This window comes from Protopterus annectens, chromosome 3.part1 (genome assembly GCF_019279795.1).
Source record: "Protopterus annectens isolate FY-2018-M chromosome 3.part1, PAN1.0, whole genome shotgun sequence".
Taxonomy (NCBI): domain Eukaryota; kingdom Metazoa; phylum Chordata; order Ceratodontiformes; family Protopteridae; genus Protopterus; species Protopterus annectens.
Window position 1 is genome coordinate 883,726,818 of NC_056732.1, and position 27,383 is coordinate 883,754,200.

The window sequence follows — 27,383 nt, forward strand, 5'->3', positions numbered from 1 at the left end:
GTTGAAGTTGTCTGTGATATAGAAGCTGCATGAGTCCACATATGGAAACAATGGGAACCAGGACCCCAGCCATTGCCAGTCATAACAACAGCTTCATGGCCCTGAAGTTACCTGAGCTGGAGGCTGAGTAGGAGGAGCATGTGAACCCTGTGCTTGTGTACTGAGGGCCTCAATGTGCTGTAGCACACCCACCAAGTCTCTGTGGAGCTCCCTATGCAACAGACCCTGGGCCTGACCTTGGGTGACAGGATCATGTCTGTGTGTGTCCCTGGGGGGAACACCATCCCCTGAGTTGGCTCCACTTGAAGGTAGTGCACAACCAGTAGATGAGGAGACCCGAGGGTGGGTCTCACATGTGATGTGGCCTGGTAACATGGCCAGATGAGGTGGGAGAGGTGGTTCTGCTGGCAACTGTTCCCTAAACATGCTATTGTGTCACTGCTATAGAATATATGTGGGTAGTAATAGTCCACACAATCCCGGATCATGTCCAACAGCATGCATAGATAGCCCCCATAACATATAAGGACAGATGTGCAGCAATCACATAGCAAACAGACCACATACATATTTGGAACCATAGTGGTCCTTACAATGGCATACAGGTGACATTGTCCATAACAGGCGAGCAATGATAGTGTCCCCAGAGGGAACATGGCTACAAACACTTAGCACAAAGCATGGTATAATACAATAAATGTATAGGTAAGCTGTAGCCATACCTGTTGAGTTGTGTGAACAGTTTGTTGTCACAGATATGGTGGGGGGAGAGAGAGATGTGTATTAAGAACTATGGTAACCATGCTGTATGAATTGCTCAGACTTTTTTCCATCTTTATGTCTTTCAGGCAAGTTGACACATGGCCGGTTACCGGTGTATTCAGCTTATGAAAATGATGTAATCATCAACTACCTGTTACAGCACTACCAGGTGCTGTTTGGAAGGACATCTCATGAGCAGCAGGAGTGGAATGCCCTCTGTAATGGTCTAGCCAGCAGGGTCAATGATGTCGGCCTGCATAACTGTAGTTATGAGCAGGTCTGGCATCAATGCAGTGACCTGCTTTGCAATTCCTTTCAGCGTGCTGCTTCAGTCCAAGGGATCACCTCACAACAGGGAGGTGGTAATGCCATCCATCCCCCCCGACATGTGTTGAGGAGCTCCTCACCAGCCTCGTGGCACCTGCCCACCCGCACATGCAACAACTGGCGGAGACCATAGTGGAGGTGGGTGCTACCCACACACCGGCTGAGGAGTGTTCAGGTAAGGCCACAGGGCACATCAGTAGACCACTGTTGCATATCCATCTGCATCTGTACAGGTAGATCATGCATATGTGAGATGACATATATATATATATATATATATATATATATATATATATAGTCTGTTGCTGCATATTAGTAATAAACAGATGTGCATAAGCTGTAGTATTGTGGACTTGTACTGTTGATGTACTGTAATGCTGCACCCACCATGTACCAGTGCAACAGCTGTGCCTACTGACATCACATCTCTCACACTCTTATATAGGTCCATCTGGTATACCACCAAGGCAGCAGGCTGTAGCTGGTGAGTATGGTTTATGTTCATGTTTGACAATACACTGGTGATGTAATGGCTATGGCATATTCCATGCACACATATAACACACCTTCCCATAATGCATGCCGTACATGTTCACGTATTGTTGCTGTTAACTGCACTGCATCACAGTGGTGACTATGATGATGTATCTGAAGGATATGTCAGACACCTGCCATATAACTAACATTCTGTCATTGCAAAATGTATCCACAGGGATGAACATAATGGTGGGACAAATGGCCTACAGTAGGGACATGTGTGAAACATCACCCTTATACAGTGCTACAACAGTGTATATACCAGTATTACAATGGAAACTGTTACAGATCTACGCTACTGCATATCATAATACAGCGGGCCACAAGCTTTAAAATCTGCAATGTGGTCCCAACATGACCGATGAGAGTGTAATATGGAATTGTAGGTTAGGGCAGCGAATGTGGGGAAAACATACCTTCACAAACACTGGACGCATATGTGTGCACACTCTCCAGATAAAATGTAGTGGAAGCAGCTGTTGAGGTACTGACTGCATGCATTTATCATGGATATGCACCTTTCAGCAAGTACACATCCCCAGTGTCACACCACGCATTGGTCCGCTGTTCAAGACGTTTGGCCAGCAAATGTGCACATTTACCTGCAACAGAGGCAGGCATGGCTTGCACACATCTTACATGACATGGCATGGGCCCCATACCCAACAGGTAGCACCCATGAGCTGGACATGTAGCCATACCTCACCATTGCATATGCCATGATAAACAGTGCAGACAGTTATTTATATGGCAAGGATGTATGGGACAGGAATGATGTAGAAATAAACAGATGGTCATCCTAGACAAATTATGTCACATGTAGCAAACTGGTCATGTGGGCTGCTCAGTAACATGTCACAACACTGAGGGGGTTGCAGGAATGTCTAGCAAATACTGCCTGTGCAGTACCTGTGTGAGCAATTGCCTGGACTCTGCAAGCATGTGGCCTATGGGTTAGGGTAATCAAATCTGACAGTTGTACCACAGGAAACATCAGCCAGGCCACTCAACAGGCAGTGTATGCATAACAGAAGAGGTTCCCAAAAGTCATGTGTTGTAATGTGTACTGGTGTACCATGACCACGTTAGAAACCTACAGACAGTATCATGTAAGCTACATGTGCAGCACAACCAACGCCTCACCCAACCTCAGGCCCACCATCCCTATCTGTACTGTGCTGGTGCCAGTGTACATCTGTATGTTTGCCAGTCAGGAGCTGGGAGTAGGCTGTTACATGTGGTGTTCAGTGTTTGGGACATTGCAAACTGACACACATGTGTAGGCCATAGTTGTCAAGCATCTGCAAAAAGGCTGAAGGTGGGGAGGGGGTGTCATCAAGACACACCAGTGCACTGCAGCAGGGATCTTAACGATACTATGAATGGCTGTATCTGCACGCGGTCAGGTTCAGGAAATGTGGCAGATGTAACTCTGACTCCACAGCAATATTGACGGCAGTGTGTGAGCTCCAAGGGATGTACACATGAGTTGACCCTGCAATCATGCAGAGTTGGGGACATGTGTAGGGCAGACTGACCATATACTGGGAAATGCAGATAGCCTATGCTAGTATACCCCTGCCAGGAATAATGACTGCTGTAGTACACATAACAGTAGGTGCAACAAACCATCATGATAAGGGCGTAAACACATATGCACCCATGAAGTGTATGCATCGTGGTCAGTATCAGCACAACTAACACATTTGTTAGACACTGCATTTGAATGTACAGGACATATGTCACATATCAGGCTCATGTAATGTTAACATATGCAGTGATGCGGTCCTATGGCATATCAAGGAAGAGGGTGTCACATCAATAAGAGTGTGTACATTCCCCATAGACATGGTAAGGTCTGACAGTTGTCAGTGTAATAGTATTGTATTGATCATACATGCACCACTGATGTTAAGATCTATAAATCAGACATCAGGTATTCAAAAATGACATCTGTCCACATATCATCCCAGGTATGTGTCGGACAAACACATAGGGGATGTGAGCATTAGAGCAGACATATCTCATACAGTAATACACATTCAGCAATGGTGTGTACAGTTGTGAGGTATGGTGCACAGTACATGGCAGGGTGCAGAATAGGTGCACAGCAATACTGTGTACATGGGTGTACTGTTTTCCAGGGGAAAGGGCATCACCTACTAACACAGCCCATGCATCACACACATGTATACTGTTGCTAGCATGGATTGACTATAGCTGCACTGCATGCTGTTGAGAAGCATATGTTATGCATGTGGACAGATGGATAAGGGGAGGTCTGTGTGTACTATTTTTGTGCAACCTCACCTGTAGGTGTATGTATGTGGGGAGTTATTTTGTCTATATGTGCAATCTGGTGGAGTGGAGGGGGGGTTGATGCATGTAGGCTGTGCGTGTGCATGCGTGTATGTTTATGTGGGTGTCCATGTATGCACATGTGTGATTGTGGGGTTGTTCATACGTTAATACTTCCCTTTGGAATTGTGCAGTACATTGACATGGATTGACACATGAGACACCAGAAATACTTGTCTGATATGTAATCACAGGACAGCTGATGGCATAATAAGGTCTGTAGCATGGAAAATGCATTTGGAGGGAAATTAGACATCAGGTATACCATTACAGTTGCAATAAGCAGAAAGGTGAATGACCACCCACATATGCAGCACTACAGATACATTGGGGAATTACTAGACAGCACCAGGGAGTGTATCCAGATATTACTGTTGTCCACATAATAAGTTGATTGCGCAGCATATCTTGCATCTACTGAGCAATAGTTACATATGACACTCCAGTGTGTGACACTATGGAGAGAACATTGTAGCCCCTAACATATGGGGGCCATGCTCACGATGTCCGGACATACTCAGGGTGAACACTGGATGACAGTAGTGAGGCCTTGTAAAACCAACTCCAATCAGGTCAAGGAGGTAATGGAGTAACAGTTCTTGTGTTGTGATCACTTGTTTAGATATTTAGAAGAATGATACGTTAATGAGTGGTATTAATGAGTGTATGTTACCAAGTGGGATGCAGGATAGGGAACTTACATGAATAAACTTGGGACTGTCTGTAAACTCAGGGACAGGTAGGTATTATGGTGGAATTTCAGTGTGTGTGTGTGTGTGTGTGTGTGTGTGTGTGTGTGTGTGTGTGTGTGTGTGTGTGTGCGTGTGTGTGTGTGCGTGTGTGCGTGTGTGTGTGTGTGTATGTGTGTACTGTTATGCAGTGCTGTACAGGTCCTAAAATGCATTTCTTGTTTTCCCATCACAAGTGGTGAAGTAGGGTCCCTCCTGCATGCAATCTGATGTTGGTGTCCATACAGACACCGAAAATGATGATAGGACTGTTGAGTCACAGGCGGGGTTGTCAAAGGCCGAAACTGTACCATCATTTGACATCCGCCTGTTATCCACCCCAACCCTGCACACAATCACAGTACCTATCGATACCCCATCACCAGTGGCCATAGCAGAGGAACAGTTGGTGATTGTTGGCAGTGCAAATGAGAGTGTTGTATCTATGCCTGCTGTGTCTGGACACAGCAGGCATAGTCAGATGTCCAGCAGGGCACCACATAGGCAGATGTACTGGGGTGCTCATGGGAGAGCCGTTGGACATCATGCCCTTGGCAGAAGTGCCACAACTGGTACCACCAGACGCATGTTTCATACTGTCATGGGAGCGCAGACACATATGGAACTGTACACCAGACAGGGTCTGAGGCTGCAGGGGGCTGCTGTCTCATCTGTAAGTGACAACTTCCATGAACTTGCAGGTGCCCTCCATGATTATACCAAGGTCATGGATAGATGGTTGGGTGAGATGGTGTGCCTCATTGACCATGGATTGTCCATGCTAGAACATGTGATGGGAGTCGGGCGACGGCCAATGGCGGTGCGGACATAGGCCAGCAACACCGACAGCTGGCGGTCAACGTGGATGTGCATGGACACCAAGCTGCTCCCATAGTGGCAGTACCAGCCCCACCACTGCAGCAGGGGCTCTGTCCACACCACACCACAGCAGGCCACATGCACATGGCCCTGGCCAGTCCCAGGAGGGACCTGGTTTCAGCAGACATATGTCCTCATCAGGGAAGATTAATACATCAAGGCTTGTGCATAGAAATACCCCTGGAACCCATGGGAGGCACAGTCTGCATGTCCATGTCCAGAGGCAGTGAACTGCACACCCTGCCAGGTATCTTTTGCAGTTGTCCATGAAACACCTGTATAGGGCACCCACATGGCAGAACTGTGTGCATGCATACCCACACACTATACAAACACACCTAGGGCAACCCCATACCTGCATGCACCATATCACCATGCCCTTATCAGAAACTTACATTCCTCACCCACACACATGGTGTCAAATGTATGGCCCACCCTCGGTCTCTGGAAAACCAACAACACACCCTGTGCATATCATGATACCTGTGCCACATCTCTGTCATCTATAACATTGATGCAGGGACAGGTTAATATGGTTCTGATGCACATGGTGACTGTACTACAGTGTACCAATGTACTGCTGTGTAACATGGTTTCAGCAGTAATGTTTAAAGCTTACATGTCAGGTAGTGTAGCTGTCTAGCCATGATGCATTATAGCTGTTAGTGACACTGAACGATTGTGGTCTCCATAATGTTATCCATTTGTGTTGTAGGTGTACATGTGTCAGCAGGAGGATGGTCTGCAGTCATATCTCACAAGGGGTATGGCACTGTGGTGACACCATTGGTGTGACATATCCTGGGTACAGTTGAACACATCACAGGTCTGTATAACAGTTACTGCCTGTGCCACATGGACAGGTGACATCCTGTGACATGTATAATTAGCAACCTGAAGTAGAACCTTCCACATACATGCATACTCTTACTTGGCAAAACTGGGACTAGACCTCTACCTAGGTATGTAGTGCTACTTATGTGTGTGACTTTCATTGCACACACCACACAGTGTTTAGGATGAGGTTTGTTCCAGGTTACATGTTACATGCAGAACAACCCCAGGCATTTACAGTATGGTAATGGGGGGTGTAATGGTTGTATATGAAAAAGACACAGTGTGACATATCATCATATACACATTAACATACACATACACAGACAGACATCCAAGAGACCTGGGCCTATCAGTGCTAACTAACTTGTCAGTGTGTCCAATGTGTTACAGGTAGGCTGCACACAGCACATGCATAACTGGGCTGGATTGTGTTATCAGTTACCTGTATGGTTGATGGTTACAGTGGTGACAATACAGTGGTACATGGGACATTTACCGGGGTTACCACGGAGCAATGACAGTGTATACAACACTCACACCCACTGTGGATATTGTACACACTGGAACCCATGATGACACTCTGACATACCCGCCATCAGACATTGACCAGGACTGCGATACAACCCATTGTCCATCCCAACAGTGGTACTACAGGGATATGCATCTAATGCACATGCCACGGGTATAGTAGGGTGATGCATTGTCATGCCTTTCCTATGGGCAGCAACATCATTATCCATAATACTGTGTGGCAATGTGTATTGTAATAGGAGTAGGTGGCCTCAGAATGCTGTACTCTACAGATATAGACACATGCACACATACACACACTTACAAGAACTCTGTGGCTATCCCATGCCTATCAACCCATTAGTACAACAGTGTTGTGCTGGTACTGTAAGGCTCAGGTAGCCTTTATGGAGAGGAGCATAACAGCGTATATGTACAGTCCAGCACAGCAGCAGCCACATCTAACTATGGCAATAGGTATTGTGGTGGGTGTGGAGGCCCTCATGGTATTCCCAACTGCAGGTGTACTAACACACAGACACTGATATCCTCAGTAATACACACATACATATTTGTCAGTACTGGGGTACATTGCTGCAGGTGGTCATAAGTGTGTACCTGGCTATTGTCCATGGAGAAATGGGAAGTGTAGGGGATGTGTGTACAGTGTTATCATGCCACCTGCCATGTGCCAGCAGGCAATGTATCTACAGACACTAATGTGGTAACCCTCAGGGTGAGAGTGACAGGCATCAGCCAATCCTTTGGGTGCCTCCTGCAAATGGACAGCAAGGTGATCCAGTTGACATGTATGCAACAGCTATTACAAAACATGGTATTGTGTACAGGGTGTTGTGTCCTATCTCTGCCAGTTATACCACAGCTGGGCAGACATGTCAGTGTCAGTCAATCATAGGTTGCCTGTACGTATCCAAGCTGGATACCTGCCATCTGTATATCTGTACAGGGACTGACAGACATCAGCTTGCCAGCTAGCTACGCAGAAGGATGAATGTGTCAACAGACAGATGTCTGACACCAATATCAATGCCATTACTACATGTTGGCAGGCCTTGCTGACATGTGCTGTACAGACAGTAGTCCACAGTTAATTTCCACTTGTCAGATTATTATCCTGTAGGGGATATATACTGTGACACAGCTCACATACCAGGAACACGACAGTGAGGACTCAGAGTCCATCTATGCATGCAGGGGTGCTTGTTTCCAGTGCTACAATTAGCAATCTACTCGTGCTTGGGAAAGTACTGTCAAGAGTAGTAACGGCATGATATACTACGTGCCTGAGTGATGGCACAATATTGGGAATATACCCTTGTATGTAACACATTCACATGGATAAGAGTGATGTACAGGTCTTATATACTCAAGTGTCCCATACATGACACTCACACACCCTGCTACTGTAATGACAGCACATGGCATTACATACACTTATTAGAGATGTCATTACCCTGCTGTGTTATCAGACTGGGATGTGAGCACTAGTTACCAGGGCTGAGCCATGCGCAAATGCACTTAAAGCTGCTCAAAACTGCTTTAACCACTCTGTATCCAGCAGCTCTTGTTCTGCCCAGCAACAAAATAAACAGCCCTTGCAGGTCTTGAACCCAGGACCCTGCACACTACAGTCATAACTGTTAACCACTATGCCATGACAGCTGCGTGGACAGCTCTTGTTTTTCCAAAACATCTGCCAATAGACATATTGAATAACATTGAACAATCATTGCGACTTCTACTATAGTATATGTTACTGATATTACTGCTGCATCACATATGTTGTTATACCTAAATATACACATAGATACATATGGTGTGATACATCTGGGAAGGTCTACACAACAGTAATGTTTACACATGACAAGGATATGGATACATACATATACATATCTACATATATGTCTACATGTACATACACATATTTATTCATATATATATATATATATATATATATATATATATATATATATATATATATATATTTATACACATCTGTATAGTGCAGCATATATATGGCCATGTATAGCTCTGTGTGTGTGTGTGTGTGTGTGTATATATATATATATATATATATATATATATATAGAGGAACACTTTATAATCTCAAAATACTGAAATGTCAAATTTCAGTATCTCGAGACTATAAAGCCGAATGTTGAAAATAGCAAAATTCATCATCACATATTCAAATATCTTGAATTCGCGGTTATGGACTTACACTATGTTTTTTTTGGGGTTTGTGTGTTGATGGTCCACGTGACGTGTGTGGATATAGGTGTTATGTCAGGTAAGTGAGTGTTCTGTAAGGATTTTTAGGGCGAGGTAGAGAGTATGTGAGTGTGCTGGTATGTTTGATGTGTGTGTGTGTGAGGGACTGGAGAATGTGCGTGTGTGAGTTTGCTTTTGTTTCTTGTATGTGCGATCCTGTAGTTAGTATACATAAGTAGGGGGTGGGGGTGCAGAGGGGCTTGCCCCCTGCTTATGTGTGTATGAGTTGTGTATGTGTGTAGTTTTGTATTTTAAATTGTGATGTGCGTGTTTTGGAGTATGTCTGGTGTGGTGTGTGCGGTTTGTTTGGGTTTTTGAATTTTGCAGTTTTGGGCTCGGGTTTTGTAGTTTCGGTGTTTTGTGGATTCGGTTTCCTGGTCTCAAGATACTGAAATTCAATGTTTCAGTATTTTGAGGTTATGAAGTGAATATATATATATATATATATATATATATATATATATATATATATATATATATATATATATATAGGGTCTATATTATATGGCACGTGCAAAAGAGCAAACGACACATAATTGACCGCAACATTGGTCACTGATAGACATCCTAAGGATATCATAGTACAATACCACTGATAGCATAGAAATGATCCTGTGGACTACAGCAGATATATGACCAATATATGTGGGCAATCTTGCACTCTCTGGTCAGTGCAGAAGTATACACAGATCCCCTTCGTGCAACACATGTGGATAAAGTTTGACAATGTGGATGTTAACAGCCATGTATATGGGTATTTCACATAAATACTGACTACATATGCCCACACTTTATGCATTCACACGTGCCTGTCTTTCCTGACACATACTAACTGGTGGTGCACTGGTCACATGGCCACATACTACCCAGTAGTTAGTGACATACATCTGTACAGAATCCCGCTGCTTTGTCAGAAATACACAACAGTTATGGTGGACTGGCACCAGTACATCTTGCAAATATCTGAACATAACATCACACTTGGTAATTACACTAAGATGATAGGCATGTGACAAAGCACTGTGCAAACTACAGGCAGACTGCCACAACACTGGCCTACATTTTGTATGGGGAATACACATGTACCTGCAAATATAGCAGGCTCTACATGCATGTCACAGCACAGAGTACCAGACACCTGTGAGGAAGTGCATACCCACAACCAAAGTGAACACAGCCACAACCACATATGGTACACAAGCTTAATATGACACTATATGGACTGTCTGATAAACACCATCCTCATATGTGCCACTCACACACTACCCTACATAAACTGGGTCATGACACAGTATGGTCCAATGCCTGTCTGTGGTATGGGACATGTGTGTGTTTGGCCCTACAAACATGTGAGCCGATAGGGTACCATACACTGGAGCAGAATGTAACATAAGACAGAACAGGACCATGAACAGTGACATCTACCACAGTCTGTACACAGGCCATGGTACGTATTCGCAATACACATACATGTTTTCATGTTTTTGACAATCACCATAAGTATGCAGACCTCATTACTGTGCACACAACTGCAAAATGCCTAGGGTATGTCCTCAGAAATAACTCCTACTATACATAACACGTCTATCAGTCTGATATATGTCTGACTTGTTATCAGGTATGATGTCAATAAATAATGGTGTACAGAACATATGCACCACTTACTGCATGACATATGCACAAAGGTTGACAGACTTGTGGCTGGAGTCACAATCACTGGGCCAATATCGGCATGTTGGTGTGATACCCTCATACATTTACTGTTGTAACATGGTTTGTTGTGACATATGTCCTATAAGGGATATGAAGTCAGTAACTCTCATGGCTGTCACCATGTACTGACTGCAATCCTCAGACTATGCTTCTACAGTTCTAAGATAAGTGGTCTGTGAAAAATATAAGAAACATATGTCTCCAAACACTGCCCAGTCTTTAGAAAACCCTACAGATGGTAGTTTCCTCAAACACAAAACACTGTCATGACAGGTATTAAATCATGTAGACCAGCCATATCCACACACACCCTGTTAAATCACCATTACTCCAAATGCAGAAGAGCAACACTTACATTCTGTAGTCATGTCTGGCACATCCACCTCCTGTTTGATGGCCTGCTTCTGCAGTGTATGTTTTCATAGGTATATCCCAATACCATCTGTAATGTTGTTTGCCAAACACCGACATGATTTCCTGCTCACAGTGAATGAAAAGGTCCAACACTCACATGATGTTCCTAGGAATAGCAATGTGTTTCTATACAATTGGCTATGGGATTGTAACCACAGCTGTTCCACATGCAATCAGCTAGTGGGGGACTGCAATTCATGCAGAGGCCATCAGTTGATCACGAGGATCACTTACAAAACACAAGCTGCTGCCTAACCAAAGCAGATGTACTTCTCCACATCCACCAGAGACGAAGTGAGAGAGACAGACAGAGTCAAAGCAAGACAGGGAGAGGGTGAGAGAGTAAAACCTAAGTATGTATAAACAACAAATAATAAAAATAAAATAATATATAAAATAATAAAAATACTAGTCCTATTGCTGAACATTTTAATTCTGTACATCATGGAAATATTGAAAATATAAAAGTGTCTATTTTGGAACATGTTCCATTATATTATAATGATGTTGATAGGCAAAAAAATATGTTAAGACAAAAGGAATGCATTCTGATTATGAAATTTGGGACTTTGCAACCACATGGAATGAACAGAGAATGTAACTGGCAATGTCTTGTTTAAGACTATGACTTTAAATATATTTAGTATGTGATTTGATTGTTTAATTATATAATTGATTAATTACTTGTTCTTTTGTATATATTGCAAGTGTTTTATGAGTTTTACTGTTTTACTCTGTAAAGGCTGTTGGCCGAGGCGCTAGAGAAAGAACTTGTTCAACAAAATAAATTTTATTGGAAGGTAGAGCTGGGACTCACTGTTGGTCTTTGTTGTTTATACATATATTTCTTGTTTGCTGTTGTTTGATTATGACAAGTGAGTCCATGTGCTCCTTTCCCAGAATATTTAGAGAGACTGGCATGGAAATGTTTAATCGGAATGGAGAAAATACTAATCGCTCCAGTAATTTATCTAATGACATTGGTACATCAACTGTTAAGAATGCAGCACCAGAAGCCATAGGAGATTCAGGCTTTGGCATTATAAAGAAATGGGAAAATTTAAGGAAAAGAACGACTACAAATCCTTTTGCTATGGTAGGCAAAAAGAATATTATTTCTGATAATCCAGATGTACAGGACTTGTGTTCTAAACTTGAAAGACTGATTTTTAAAGAAACATCTACTTTCTATAATATTGGTAGCCTTGAAAGATATATTGAACTGGACATAACACGTAGAGGGCTAAGGTCTATTAAGAATCCATCTACACCATTTGACCTTACCAATGAAGTAGAAGTTAAGTTTCATGAACGATGGATAGCAGCTGCACATCGGTGTAGTTTAGAATGGGTGTCAATTCTGATTGAAAGAGACAATATGAAAAAAGACAAACTTGTAGTGGAAACTAAACAAGTTTGTGAACAGCTGGTAAATATTACATCAAATAGTACATTAGAAAATTTTCTTTCAGGTATTAATACTAAATTAAGCAGTTATGAAAAAGATCTAGTGGAAAGAAAAAAATCCAAATTAACCAGAGACATTCGAGATTACGAACACAAGAGGGCGTTCGTGTTTCCTAGCTTCCAGAGAAATAGGAGAAAGAGTGTCTCTTTTCAAAAAGGAAATCCGGCCTCAGAAAGACATGCCAGCAAGAACTTCCTGTCTGGCGAGAGTGGGGCGTCTTCGTGGGAAGAAGATGATAGAGAAACCTTTCCTGGACTACCAGTTGCAGCAAACCCAGAAGCACTCCACAAAACTTATTCAGACTCAAATGGACATCATGCCAATACCAGGAAAAGGGGTTGGAATAACACAGAACGCTGGAGAGACTCGGGCGATGGACAACACAAGAAAGGTAGATGGACATAATTTACATAGTAATTATGTTGTTAACTTGTCAAGTTATAAACTAGACAAGATAGAACTATCTGTTCTAGAGAAGGGTTTAAAATTTGTACCCACTTGTATACCAAAAAAATATGAGGTTAAAACTGAATTATTTCAATTATGTCGTAAAATGCATCTAAAGGAATATTTCTTTAGATTAAATGAAACGACTGAGTTTAATGTTAACTATGATACTTTATTCTCACCAGATAGTGAAATAGAAAGTGAAGAAAGTTTTTACTCATGCGTATCAGGTAGTGAAGAGGAAAACAATGCTTATGATTTATTAAGCACACATATGCTTAAAGATAACAACTATTTCATACCTCCATGCAAAAACTCTAATATATTACGATTTGAATCACTGTTAAATACAATGTTGGAAAAGGAAATAGAAGGTTTTGTGAATAAAAAGCATATTTATAACCTGACAAAACTGGAATGGGAAAAACTGCAACAATTGAGTAGAAACCATAATATAGTTTTTAAACAAGCAGATAAGGGGGGAAAACTTGTGATATTAAATTCTTGTGACTATTATGGTATGTGCATGCAACATTTAGATAATAACACTGTATATTGCAAAACCAATATTAGTCAGTTACGGAAGGCAGAAAAAGATTTTGAGATACTATTACAGAAAGGTGTGAGATTACACTATTTGAGTCAAATGGATATAAATAAGAAAATAAATATTAAGAACAAAAAAATTGCAAAATTCTTTTGCCTACCCAAAATTCATAAAGATCTAAACCGACCACCTGGTCGGCCCATTGTGTCAGCCTTTGGTTATTTCACTTATAATCTTTGCATCATGTTACATGAAATACTGATAAAGAAAGTTTTGCTGTTACCTTCCTATATACAGGACTCATATGATTTTTAGGAAGATAAAAGATATCCACTGGTGAAAATATGTATTTTATTACGGTAGATGTAGTGAGTCTCTACACCAATATTTCGCATACTTTGGGGTTAGAAGCTATAAAATTCTTTTTGAAGGATAGCCCTAAAACATATTATATTTTGGAATTGGTGGAATTTTGTTTAATGAACAATTTTTGAATTTAATGACACCCTTTATAGGCAAGTAACAGGTACTGCTATGGGGGCGTTTGCCAGCCTATGCTAACCTGTTTATGGGGCTATTTGAAAATGAACATCTTTACAGGTTGCCCTTTTTCCAAAAGAATGTTCTAAGATATTTTAGATTTATTGATGACCTAATTTTCATTTGTCATGGTGACAGGGATACATCAGATAATTTCATTGATGAATTAAATAACAACAGATTTGGCATAAAATTTAGTGATATACAGCAGGGAAATCAGGTTAATTTTTTAGATGTTTCGCTAAAGGGTAATAATGGCTTTCCTATATATACCAGCATTCATAGAAAATTTGATGAAATAAGCTGGAAAATGTGGGGAGATAGTTGTCACCCCCCTCATACATTGTCAGCTATCCCCTATGGGGAGTTTCTTAGAATAAAAAGACTTAATTCTGATATTAATATGGCTTATAATGAGGCTTATAAAGTGGCCAAGATATTTAAAGCTAGAGGGTATAACCCAGATAATGTAGAAAATAGTTTATATAGAGTGTTTAAACATAGTGAAGGCACTATTAGAACAAATAACTATGTGGGTAGTAACAAATGTAATACTGACCAGGAGAGAATGTTTTTTGTTACAAAGTACACTAACTTCTCTACAATTGGTAATAAAATGATTATGGAATATTGGAACTTCATTAAGAAAGATGTCACATCATTAAAAAATATAAAATTAATGACATCATACAAAAAAGGGAAAAGTATACAGGATTTTTTGATACACAGTATTTATAAAAAGCCCTGTATTAATGGATTAAATGTTGTTCAGAATTTGGGAACATTCCCTTGTGGAAAGTGCTCTATATGTAAATATGTTGTGAATGAGGTGGATAAAATAAATGGTAAAATCTTCACTACAAAAGCTAAATATACATGTATGAGCAAGGGTGTTGTTTATGTTATATTTTGTGATTGTAAAAAATATTATATTGGAGAAACAAAAAGAATGTTAGCAGATAGGATTAAAGAACACATTAGAGATGTTAAAAATAATAAAAATACTAGTCCTATTGCTGAACATTTTAATTCTGTACATCATGGAAATATTGAAAATATAAAAGTGTCTATTTTGGAACATGTTCCATTATATTATAATGATGCTGATAGGCAAAAAAATATGTTAAGACAAAAGGAATGCATTCTGATTATGAAATTTGGGACTTTGCAACCACATGGAATGAACAGAGAATGTAACTGGCAATGTCTTGTTTAAGACTATGACTTTAAATATATTTAGTATGTGATTTGATTGTTTAATTATATAATTGATTAATTACTTGTTCTTTTGTATATATTGCAAGTGTTTTATGAGTTTTACTGTTTTACTCTGTAAAGGCTGTTGGCCGAGGCGCTAGAGAAAGAACTTGTTCAACAAAATAAATTTTATTGGAAGGTAGAGCTGGGACTCACTGTTGGTCTTTGTTGTTTATACATATATTTCTTGTTTGCTGTTGTTTGATTAAAATCTAAGTATGTTTGTGTTACATACTTACCAGTACATGGTTTCAGACACCTGCTTGACTATGTATTGCTATCACATGTCTATGCAGTTATTGCATGCACCACAGAGCTTACATGTTGGGAAGCTGTCCAAAGGTATATCTGGTGGTGAGTGACATCTGCAACAGTGATATAAGAGGGATAAAGTAGATGTTGTACACGTGCCTGTCCCCATGAACAGGTGTCAACATCAAGACAGCCACACTCTCTCAGGGACTCACACACATTAACACAGTTGGTAGGGTCAGGATTAGACTTCCTAACTAGCTAGTTTGTCACAATACAGTAATACACAGGTATCACATGGACCACATGGTTATTAGGATGATATATGAGCAAAGGGTATGTGAAGGTGTCTGACAGCAAAAGGCATGCTTCAGTAGGCAATTGGGAGGTGTAGTGAGTGTGAATGGGGTTGAAATCATTATACTCCACACAAACACAGACACAGGTTGCCAGTACTAACATGCATGGGTGCATTGATTTACAGGTGTGCAGTTGTTTACTGTGCCAGAATGCTGTGCAAGGCTAGGTAAAGCGTATAACTTGGCATCGGGCCACAAGAAAATGGTCTGCCGTGTGGCTAAGGAGTGTAGTGTCTGGATTGGCCCACCCAGGTGGGTATTGTGTTCACCATCCAGTCATCTGGGTTACTATTGTGGTTGGCCAGTGCTGTGCAATGCTTGCCATGTATGTGTTCTATAGTCTGTGACATGGATGGTGTCTGGGATGTGCACACGCCCCACATGCATGTTCTGTGACATGTGGAAGTGTACCTGGGGTGACTGGAGCATGTTATGTACACAGATTGTCATCATCAGATGTGCCATTCCTGACCTCATGTGGTGGGAACTGGCAATGAACACCAGGTTGACCTTGCACCTACTTTGACAGCATGATACAGGTATTCCGTGGTGTTAGTTGCATCTGTCCATACAGGGCATGTGCTTAAGGCATGGTATGTCCTTTGTGGGTTACATTTGCTGGCTCTACAGTTGTTGCAGGCGTCCAGTGGGGAACATCGTGAAGGAGCACTGTATGCAATTATGTGCCTATTGTACTGATGGGACAGGGTGCCATGCCCTGTGAAAGTCTGCTGCAATCACACCATGGTTACTATCTGTGGACAATATGCAGGTAACTACCAACAAAGTGGTTGTTGCCTAGCTGAGTGTGTTTGTGTAAGAGACATGAGTTGAGAAATTTTACTGGGTAATACAAGGGTTGCCTAAATTGTTGGCCAGGCCTTGGTATCACATGTAGGGGTATGCTTTCTCAACCCCAGTCTATCTGCTGTTTGATATCTGTTATCCTTGTAAGGTGGCCCACCATATAAGAAATTTGTAAAACCCACTGCACGTTGAGTCCAGTTATTACACACTCACAACCACCTCCACACAGGAAACGAATGACAAACACACGCACACACATACACACACAAAGTCTTACAGCTGTCATGTGTGGGACTGGAACTCCTACCTATCTAGTACATCACGCTGCAGCATTATGCAGTTATAGCACAGGCCATGGAGATTACTGGGCTATTTCTTTCCCAAAGGTGTATTTCAAAGTGAATGTCATCAGCAGACTTGCCAAAGAAGGGCAATGGAGGTTGTAGTGACTGTGAATGGCCTCAAAAGCATTGCTCCCTACACAGAAAAAACACACACACAAATATCCACACTTGCCATATCTGGGGATAGAACTCCGACCTAACTACTTTATCACACTACAGCATTAAGCAGTTAAAGGTCACGCCATGGAGATTATTGAGCTATTCATTCCCCAGAGGTGTATTTCAAAGTGAATGACATCAGCAGGCTTGCCAAAGAAGGGCATTGGAGGCTGTAGTGACTGTGAATGGCCTCAAAAGCATTGCTCCCTTCAAAGGCAAACAAACACACACACACACAAACATTCACACTTGCCATGTCTGTGGATAGAACTCCTACATAACTACTTTATCACACTACAGCAATACTCTGTTATAGATCACGCCACAGAGATTATTGGGCTACTTTTTCCCTACAGGAGTATTTCAAAGTGAATGACATCAGCAGTCTTGACAAAGAAGAGCACTGGAGGCTGTAGTGACTGTGAATAGCCTCAAAAGCATAGCTCCCTACACAGATAAACAAACATCCACACTTGCCATGTCTGGGAAGAGAACTTCTAACTAACTAACATCACCACTTGCCATGTCTGGGAAGAGAACTCCTACCTAACAAGTTTATCACACTACTGTATTACACAGATATAGGTCATGCCATGGAGATTACTGGTCTACTCTTTCCCCAAAGGTGTATGTCAAAATGAAAGACAACAGCAGGCATGCCAAAGAAGGGCACTGGTGGTTGTAGTGACTGTGAATGGCCTCAAAAGAATTGCTCCGTACATAGACAAGCACACAAACATCTACACTTGCCATGTCTGGGGATAGAACTCCTACCTAACTACTTTATCACACTACAGCATTATGCAGTTGTAGGTCACACCACATTGATTACAAGGCTACTCCTTCCCCAAAGGTGTATTTCACAGTGAATAACATCAGCAGGCTTGCCAGAGAAAGGCACTAGAGGTTGTAGTGACTGTGAATGACCTCAAAAGCATTGCTCCCTAAACAGATAAACAAACATCCACACTTGCCATGTCTGGTAATAGGACTCCTGCCTAACTAATATAACACATTACACCATTACGCAGTTATAGGATGTGCCACAGAGATTACTGGGCTATTCCTTCCCCAAAGGTGTATTTCAGCAAAACACAAGCCTCTTAACTTCCCTTAAGGACGCATCTCAAACCTCTTGTAAGAGCAGATCCAAAAACAAATGAAACAGAGTCCAAACTGGCCGTAATCTTTTATTATAAAACATAAGTGCTTTCAGGTTAAAAAACCTTCATCAGACAAACTTCACATAACCATGGCAGTCTGTAAATACTAAAACAATTTTAAAAACATGTCACTTTCTATACTTGACCCACCTTTTCTTTAGGGCTGGTTTTAAAGCACAGAGCTATTTAACCGAGGTGGGCTATCAGCAGCCTACTGTATGATCCATCTTAATTCTGCATACTCTGTATCATTAACAATGCCCCCCCTTTTTTTCATCTGTACAATATGCAGAACCATAAAAACAAAAGTGTGATCTGGAAAGCTAGAAACATGCTGGTATAATGCATTGTATTTATCCTTCTGTCTAATGGATGACAAGTGGTGCAATATACTTGTTTTTAAATTACATTTAGTTTTTCCAACATAAAAACTCAGACAGGACTTACAGCATGCCGAGTAAACCACATTCTTTGTGTGGCAATCTGCATAAAACTCAAATGTGTATTCCACAGGTACATGTATACAACTGCTAGATGACTGCTGACTTGTACAGTCATGTTGCACAGTTAGCACTATCACCACAGACACTATAATGCTGAGGAATTCCAGAGGCAAATGTCTACGGTGATTGACATTTGCACATCATGTGGTTTTAGCCAACTGGATGTGTGCTAGGTTGGACAGGCCTCATGACAGAAGGCTCTTTGTCACTGTAACTCTCTTCCACACATCCATGTATGTGCACTTTTGGCCTATTATAGTGTGTTGTTCTTGGATATATGTGTGTAGTCCTATCCGTTGTGTGTGCAAAGCATGACTGGTGCATACTGAAGAGTGTATGCACTAATATCTGCGACTGTCAGATATGTATGGTCCACTACTGTTGCCAGACATGGGCTTCATTTCTTTAAGTGTGTGAGCATGCCCAGTATGACTTTCTGCATTGAATGTGTGAATCCATTCCAGGTAGGTTGTACTCCAGTGCAGACTTTTGTGTTCTACACCTACAGCTAGCTGACTGTTTCTGCAGGGTATGTGTAGATCAGTTGACAATATGGGGTCAAGATGGGCAAAGGCTAGTGGGTTACTGTAGGTAATTTTGTCTGTGCTGCTTCTGCTACATGGTCCTGGTGTTAGCAGATATATTCAGACATATGTACTGTTATACACTGTGATGTTTTATATCCTCAAGTACTGTCAGGTAGACATATTTGCTCACAGTGATGAATGCAGCTGTGTCCAGTATTGTGGTCAGCAGCCTACATATTTTTGCACACTCATGCCATTCTGGAGGGGAAGCTGCAGACACTTGCTTCTGGGTCTGTGTAAATGGTTCAGCACATTGGTACAGTGGTGGCAGAGGATCCTATGCTTGTACATCCATCAACGTGACAGTATGGCGATATCTTGCTGTGGCCATACCTCACAGCTGTACAGATTCACGCAGGTTACCCAGAGGCAGGGGCATAATTCTGGACATTACCCCTGCACATTGTGGTTTACAAGCAGGTTTGTAGTCACCCATTCTTGTGTTTGCAGCCAGGGATAGTGTGTGCACACGGCTAAGTTTTGGACTTCACACACTCCATGCCGCTCATGCTCTCACCGTCCCCCCTCTATTACGCTATCCTCTTCCATACATTATGTGAACATTATCTGATAATTTCCCTATAGTTATCACCTCATCATAGCAGTAATTTGGTGTTGGTCCAGTTCATGCAGTAGGGCATGGTGGACATGTTACTGTGATTTGGCCACATGGCCTTGCATTTGGGTTCTGTGGACTGTGTTATGTTGTTATTTGAGAGTCCATGACATAACATACATTGGCAGTATGGGTGAGACAAAGGCATTTTGCAGAAGACTGTAGGCCATTTGGTAGTAATGCAGGCCAGCTGCAGCAGGCCATTGCATTCTGTCAGTCCTACAGTCCCAGACTGCGATACACTATATTCCCCTGGGGTGACAGGGTATGGGTGCAAGGTGTTCATGCCAATACTTTCTGTCAGTATTTTTCCAGTGGTGTGGATGCTGGCAGGGTGCTGCTTACAGCTAGGGAACACACCTGCTTGAGACACCTGCTCTGCATGCTGCATTATTTCGCTATTACCATACACAGGTGGGGGTCATATTTTACTCATTCCCAACAGCGGAGATAAGACCGGAGAGGTACTTGTGGGTGGTGGTTGGGTGAGCTGGGTGCATGTGTGATATGGACACTACTTGCATCTGACTCACAGATGTGCATGGGGCATTCCACTTAATCTGGCTTGTGCGGGACATCAGCTGTTTCTCAATACATCATTCCTATGACCTTTGTGGTCTGCCAATGTTTAGCCAGATGGCATCAGTATTCCCTACTACAAGCCCAGATAATGTGCTGCAAATCTGTATGTACAATTCCAAGGGTGTGTCCATTTGACAGTTACATATTACACACTGTATGCCTGGGGTACTTCCCCCTGTGTACTGCTTGTATATCTGGGCTGACATTCATGCCATGTCCATCTTTCAGACGGTGTCACATATTACTTCCAAACATTTACTATGGCTTACTGCTGGATTGTGTTATACTGGGAAGCATTGTGTTTGGCACTGCAGTTCTGAGAACTTGGCTCTAACATTGGCAGTACTGGGCAATGGCCACTAGGACAAACCTCACCATGCATACATACTGACCGCTCTCACACAATGAACAACACACACCAACCTAACACACACAGACCTGCATATTGCACCCATGCTAATTCTATCTTGCTACCTTGGCCAGCTCAGGTAATTTGTGCTCCACTGTTATTATACCTACACATACATGTTACTGCATTTCTACATAGGACTGGGGAGCACACCTGTATGTTACTAGGATTGGGGGGGCACACCTTACTGTTGCAACATTTCTACATAGGATTGGGGGGCACACCTGACTGTTACAGCATTTCTACATAGGATTGTGGAGTGTGGGGCACACCTGACTGTTACTACAAGTCTACATAGGATTGTGGGTGGACACACAGAACTGTTACTACATTTCTACATAGGATTGGGGGGACACATCTGATACTTGTACACATTTGCTATGACTGTACTGGTATGCCAGATACTCCATTTCATTCTGTATTCTAACCTATCATGCTGACTGGAGGCATATCAGTGTACTACAGGTCTTAGGTTTGATTGATCTACTTTTCAGTTTCTGACATCTTACCATTCAGAACTAACATCCCACTGCCTTATCTGTTGTAGTCTTTCTGTGTAGGCCTTGGGGGGAGGTTACCCATATCCATCAATCAGAGGCCTTAGCACAGCCTTTGTTTGTGTTTGTCTACACCTGTCCTGCTGGCTGAGACTGTTGTTGGGTATGTGAGCCTTCCTGACTTGCATGTGTGTGTGATATTGACACACATGTGGCCCAGCACTTTTCCTGCAGTGTGTTTTGTCACCTTGTCTAGTACTGGCTACTATGGTGACACCAGTATTTGCTACAGATCCCATGCTGCCACTATAGGTGTCTACTATCTGCTGGCATCTCATTCAGCCACCCAATTCCCTTGCATGCTCACATCTATACCATAGATACAAGTAACAACACATACTACTCCATTCGACAATTGGTAGGAGTGACTTATCTTGTGGCTTTGCCAGTACTGACGATGGTGCTGGAGGGCTGACTATGTCAGATGCACATAGTACACTCCCTATACATGGCTAAGCACAGGTAGTGTCATGTTTGGCATCCCTTTTACTGCATGTGTAAGTCAGAGAGTGGTGTCATTCTCTGGGTCCCTACTGTGTTAGTGTATGTGCTATGCGTTGCCTCTTTGCCAAGGCCAGGGCATACTGGGCATGCCTCCTTAAGCCTACCTGGGCAGGCACAGGTTGTTCCTCTTCTGAGTCACTCTGTGCCTGTGCAGGCCTTTGTAATGGTGGGGGCTGTGTGGCCCTGCCCCATTCTGTTCCTGCTGTAGCTGTTTCCGCAGAATCATATTGTGTAGCATGGCACATACGATGACAATCTGAGTACATGTAGCTGGTGAGTATTGCAAGGCTGCACCGGATGTGTCCAGGCAATGGAACCATGACGTGAGCATCCCAAACACATGATCTATTATGATTCTGGTCTGTGCGTGTGCCTCATCATGGAGTTCTTGTTCGGATGTGTGTGCATTTCTGATGGTGTCATCAGCCACTGCTTCAATGCGTAACCAGCATCCTCCACTAGGTGACCGTAAGGGATGTCCCTGTGATGACCATGCCCTGGCCCAGCAATCAAAGAGCCTCAATCCTCACCACTAACACCAGAGAGGTCACCCCCTAGAAGAGAGAAAAGGATAACTAATACACAAAGTAAAGTACAATTTCCCTTAAGTGCACACAGAGATCACAGTCAGTTTGAGGATGGTTGCTCCCTTGCTCACCAGGTCCCCAATAAGTCTCCCCACTGGCACAGCTATAGGGTCTAGGTCTCAGCCTAGCTGGGCATGCTAAAACTTCCAGTACCCTCTCTGTCCAACCAGTGCTTCATGTCCCTGCCAAGTAGCTGACACACCACACACACATACAACTTCACATATGCTCCTTGAAAAGGCTGACACTGATTCTCCAGCAGTGCCACTTTACCCAGACTATACGGTAGTAATTACTGCCACCACCCAACTAATAATATCAACTACTAAAAGGCCCTTATAAGGTGTCCAATTATTACTGTGCAATATTATAATCCAATGATAGTATGAATAACAGTCAAGGCTTAGTATGACTAACAGTCAAGGCTTACTTTACAGAGGCCTATTACAATAACCTCTATACATATGCAATGCACTCTAGAGCTTATCTCTACACAAACCAGTCACAGGTAGAAGGTTTTAAAAATATTTAATAATAAATAATTAAACCACAAGACAAATCTACTACACAACAGAGATATCTAAGAGTTCAGAGATCACACAGAAGCTTAAAATAATAAAGTAGGACAGGTCTGAGTTAAAAGGAAAATACCTAATTAATATTTACTACCTTTAACTATTCCTACAAGAAATCACAATGCTAAAACTTACATGTGAGCATAAGGCAGAGTGCTGATAAGTTAGATATCCAAGATCAAAATGCTCCAAGTCTCTTGTGAGAAATAGTATTTAAACATTACTAACAAACATGTCTCTAAGGCTCTCTCAAATTGCATCATTTTTGACACTTAGGTTTTCCCAGTATTCATATTGCATCATCTTAACACCTGGTCTGAGTTCTCAGGCCACAAGCTGTATTATTTAGCAATCTAACACCTGCACAGAAATTTACAACAATAAGAAGACATTTCACATGTATATTCTAACAGAAAATAGAGCAATAAAGTACATTCCACATCTAAATTCTGGTCATAAATATTAGCCTTAAAACAATGGGTATGAAACCTTCATCCAGCTGCATTAGAGCTGAATTCTAACATGAAAGGGTCACAACATGCTTCACTGAGCCAAAAGAGTGCAATGTTGTAACATATTTTGCAGTTCCACATTTCACAGTATTCTTTACACTCAAGAAACATGCCTGTATTTTACATTTATTATCAAGAAAACATGCCTGTATTTTACATTTCTTTACAAATGCCAGAATTATATATCAAATTCTATTTGACTAGGCTGGCAGCCTTCGCCCATCTCTCCCCAATCTTCACAGTCCCCATTGGCAAATCTTTGGTACAGCTGCATCAGATGTCAGATGTGGAAGTAGTGATAGCTTCCAGGGCAGCGAGCACACACATTCATTATAATGCCCTGGGCATCGCACATGACCTGGCAGTTGATGGAGGGGAAGCCATTGCAGTTGATGTAGACCCTACCCTGCTCACTGGGTGGTGCTTTGATGCGTATTTGTGTGCAGTCTATAGCACCCACTACCTCAGGGTATACTACTATTTGGTGGAAGAGATGCATATTGCTGGCCAACACCTCACGGGTGTTGGGGAAATATACGTGCTCACCGGCATGTGCTGACATGACATCCAGGAACTGGTGAAGTAGCCTGGATGTTGATGCGTGTGAGATCCCCATGATATCCCCATTTGGCCTTTGGAAGGTACCTGTGACTAGTATTCTTAGGCCTACACATACCTTGGTATCCACTGGGTTGGGTTGACCTCTGTTAGTTCTCCGTGTCAGGCGTGGCCAGCACAGCTCATCAATTTGCTGTAGGAGGTCCCTGTCCACCCTATAGTGTTCCACTATCTCAAGCTCATGTAGCCTCTGGTAGGTTACTCTGGGTCTGTACACTCTTCTCCATCTCCTCACTGAGGGTTGGTTGACAGCATTCACATCCTCACCACCCTCAGCCTCTTCCACATGTTGATGTATGATAGCTACTGTAGCCTCTATCATTTTGTTGCTTTTGTCTGTTAAAATGTTCCCGCTTGTGTACACCAGTGGTGTAGAGTATGTGGGAAAAACCAGAAAGAAAGGTGTTTGTATAGTTTATAGTAGTGTGCTGGGCTGGCCTGCTGCCTCTGTAATTGGGTGATTCTGATACATTTCACCTGTCAGCTATGCTACTACTCCTTGATTACCCTCCTACTGCTGTCTTCCCTTCACATTGCCTTCCTGTTTAAGCCTGGGGGTGCACCGTGCAAACACAGTGCTCAAATGTGCACAGAGCTGCTATTTCCTGGCTTACTTTTTTTTCTTTAAAACCTGGTGTGCAGCGCACACACACACACACACACACTTAGGCAATGTAACGAGTGCTAGGCAGCAGGAGACACACCCCCTTGCTTAGCTCTGCTAAGCTAAGGGCAAACCCAAGCCATAGGGCTCCAATAAGCTTACAGTATGCCTGACACACACCCCTATGATGTCAGCTAACTCTTAGGCTTGAACCATGCTATTCCTGCACTTACAAGGTTGGGTGCTGGCTAGTATTGAGGGGAAATCTGGCATTCAGTATCATTCCCCTCATTTGCATAGAAATGCCTGCTAATGCATAGTTACAGGTCCCACACTGAGCCTTCCCCCTTAGCAAGCACTATTCACTGGCCATGTTGTCTTCTGCCTGCCATTGAGTATAATGGCAAAATAGTGATATTTGTTAATATTTGTTTTTTTTATTTTCGGCCTGAACCCATTTGCATGCCACTGCCCTATGCTTAAACAGCCGAAATTGGCTAAAAAAAAAATTAAGTTAATTTTTTTTTGCCAACTGATTTCTATGCCAATGGCATACTTTACACATAGCTGCCATGGCTCTGTTTTGTATTTTTCAGAAATGTACTCGGTTACTAACATTTCTATACACTACACTGGTTCTGCACGGCCGGCTGACAGCTTCCTGGATTGCAGATTCACCTCATTTTCATGGTTTTCACCTGCAAATGGAGTAATTTGCATACAGAAGCTGAGTCCATGCAGGAATAGTGCAGGAGTGCTCATGCACATTCCTGGAGCATATTCCTGTATTGCATGGTGGCCGTATTGCATCCAGGAGTTCCTGCTCTATTCCTGCAAACCGTGCAGAGCTTGCTGAATCCGGGGGGATACCTCTTAGCCATTTGAGACCAGTTTTGTCGTGCACTTTGGCAAGTCTAGTTTTTAAAGTCTGATTCTTTATTTCCACAATTCCTGAAGCTTGAGGCTTATACAGGCAATTATATTGCATGTTTACTATTAAAACTTTCCATACTTGTTGTACTACTTGGCTTGTGAAATGTGTCCCCCTGCCTGATTGACTACAACAAGGAATACCAAAATCTGGGTATTATCTTCTGCAAACATTTCTTAGTGACTGTAGTTTCTTCCTTCCTAGCACAATGGTAAGCTTCAACTCATCCAGAAAACACATCTAAATTCACCAAAACATTTAAATTTCTGTGACTCTGGAAGTTCAGTGAAATCCCACTGTACAAACAATAAACTACAACTTAAGATACAATGAACATCAACAAATCAAACAGACTCATGGAACCATAAACAATTTATTGAAGAAATATTGAGTGCTTTCATCAGATTATAACTTTGACTTCATCAGAATAGACAAGATACATTATTATGAATTTAAGAGGTGACTTTAAAATATACAATTTTACGGATAATGACTTTGGCATTGAATTGTCTGACATTCTTAGTAAGGGCTTTACTTCTGTCCCTTCTGCTACATCTAAAATACATGAACTAATTATTGACTTAAAGATTTTTTAAGAAGTTAAATTTTAAACTGCTGTTTAAAAATCAAAGTATTGAAAATGTACCAAATGTATTGACCAGAAAGATAGTGTTCAATCCCCCCATTCCCTTATGTCTCACATTGTTTGATAAGCTCTCTGAGTTTGATTTTAGAGCATTGGTTTCTAATAAGTAAATGGTATTAGAACATAATCTTACTTCTTTGGAACATGATTTACTGGAACAGCTTTCCATCAATAAGAATTTACAGGTAATGACACCACATAAGGGGGTGGGGTAGTTATAATGCACAGGGTGGAGTATGCCAACAGGATAAACAAACATCTGTTTGATGGTGACTTTTTTGAGGAGTCCTTTATGAATTGTATTAATATTTCTTATAGAAAAGTGGATCTGATGGTAAAGGACTTGTTCAACCAAGGACATATTAGGTATGACCCGATGTCTTTCTTAAACTCAAAGTACTCCACAGTTCCTTCAATCTTTGGTATAACAAAGATCCACAAGAATATCCATG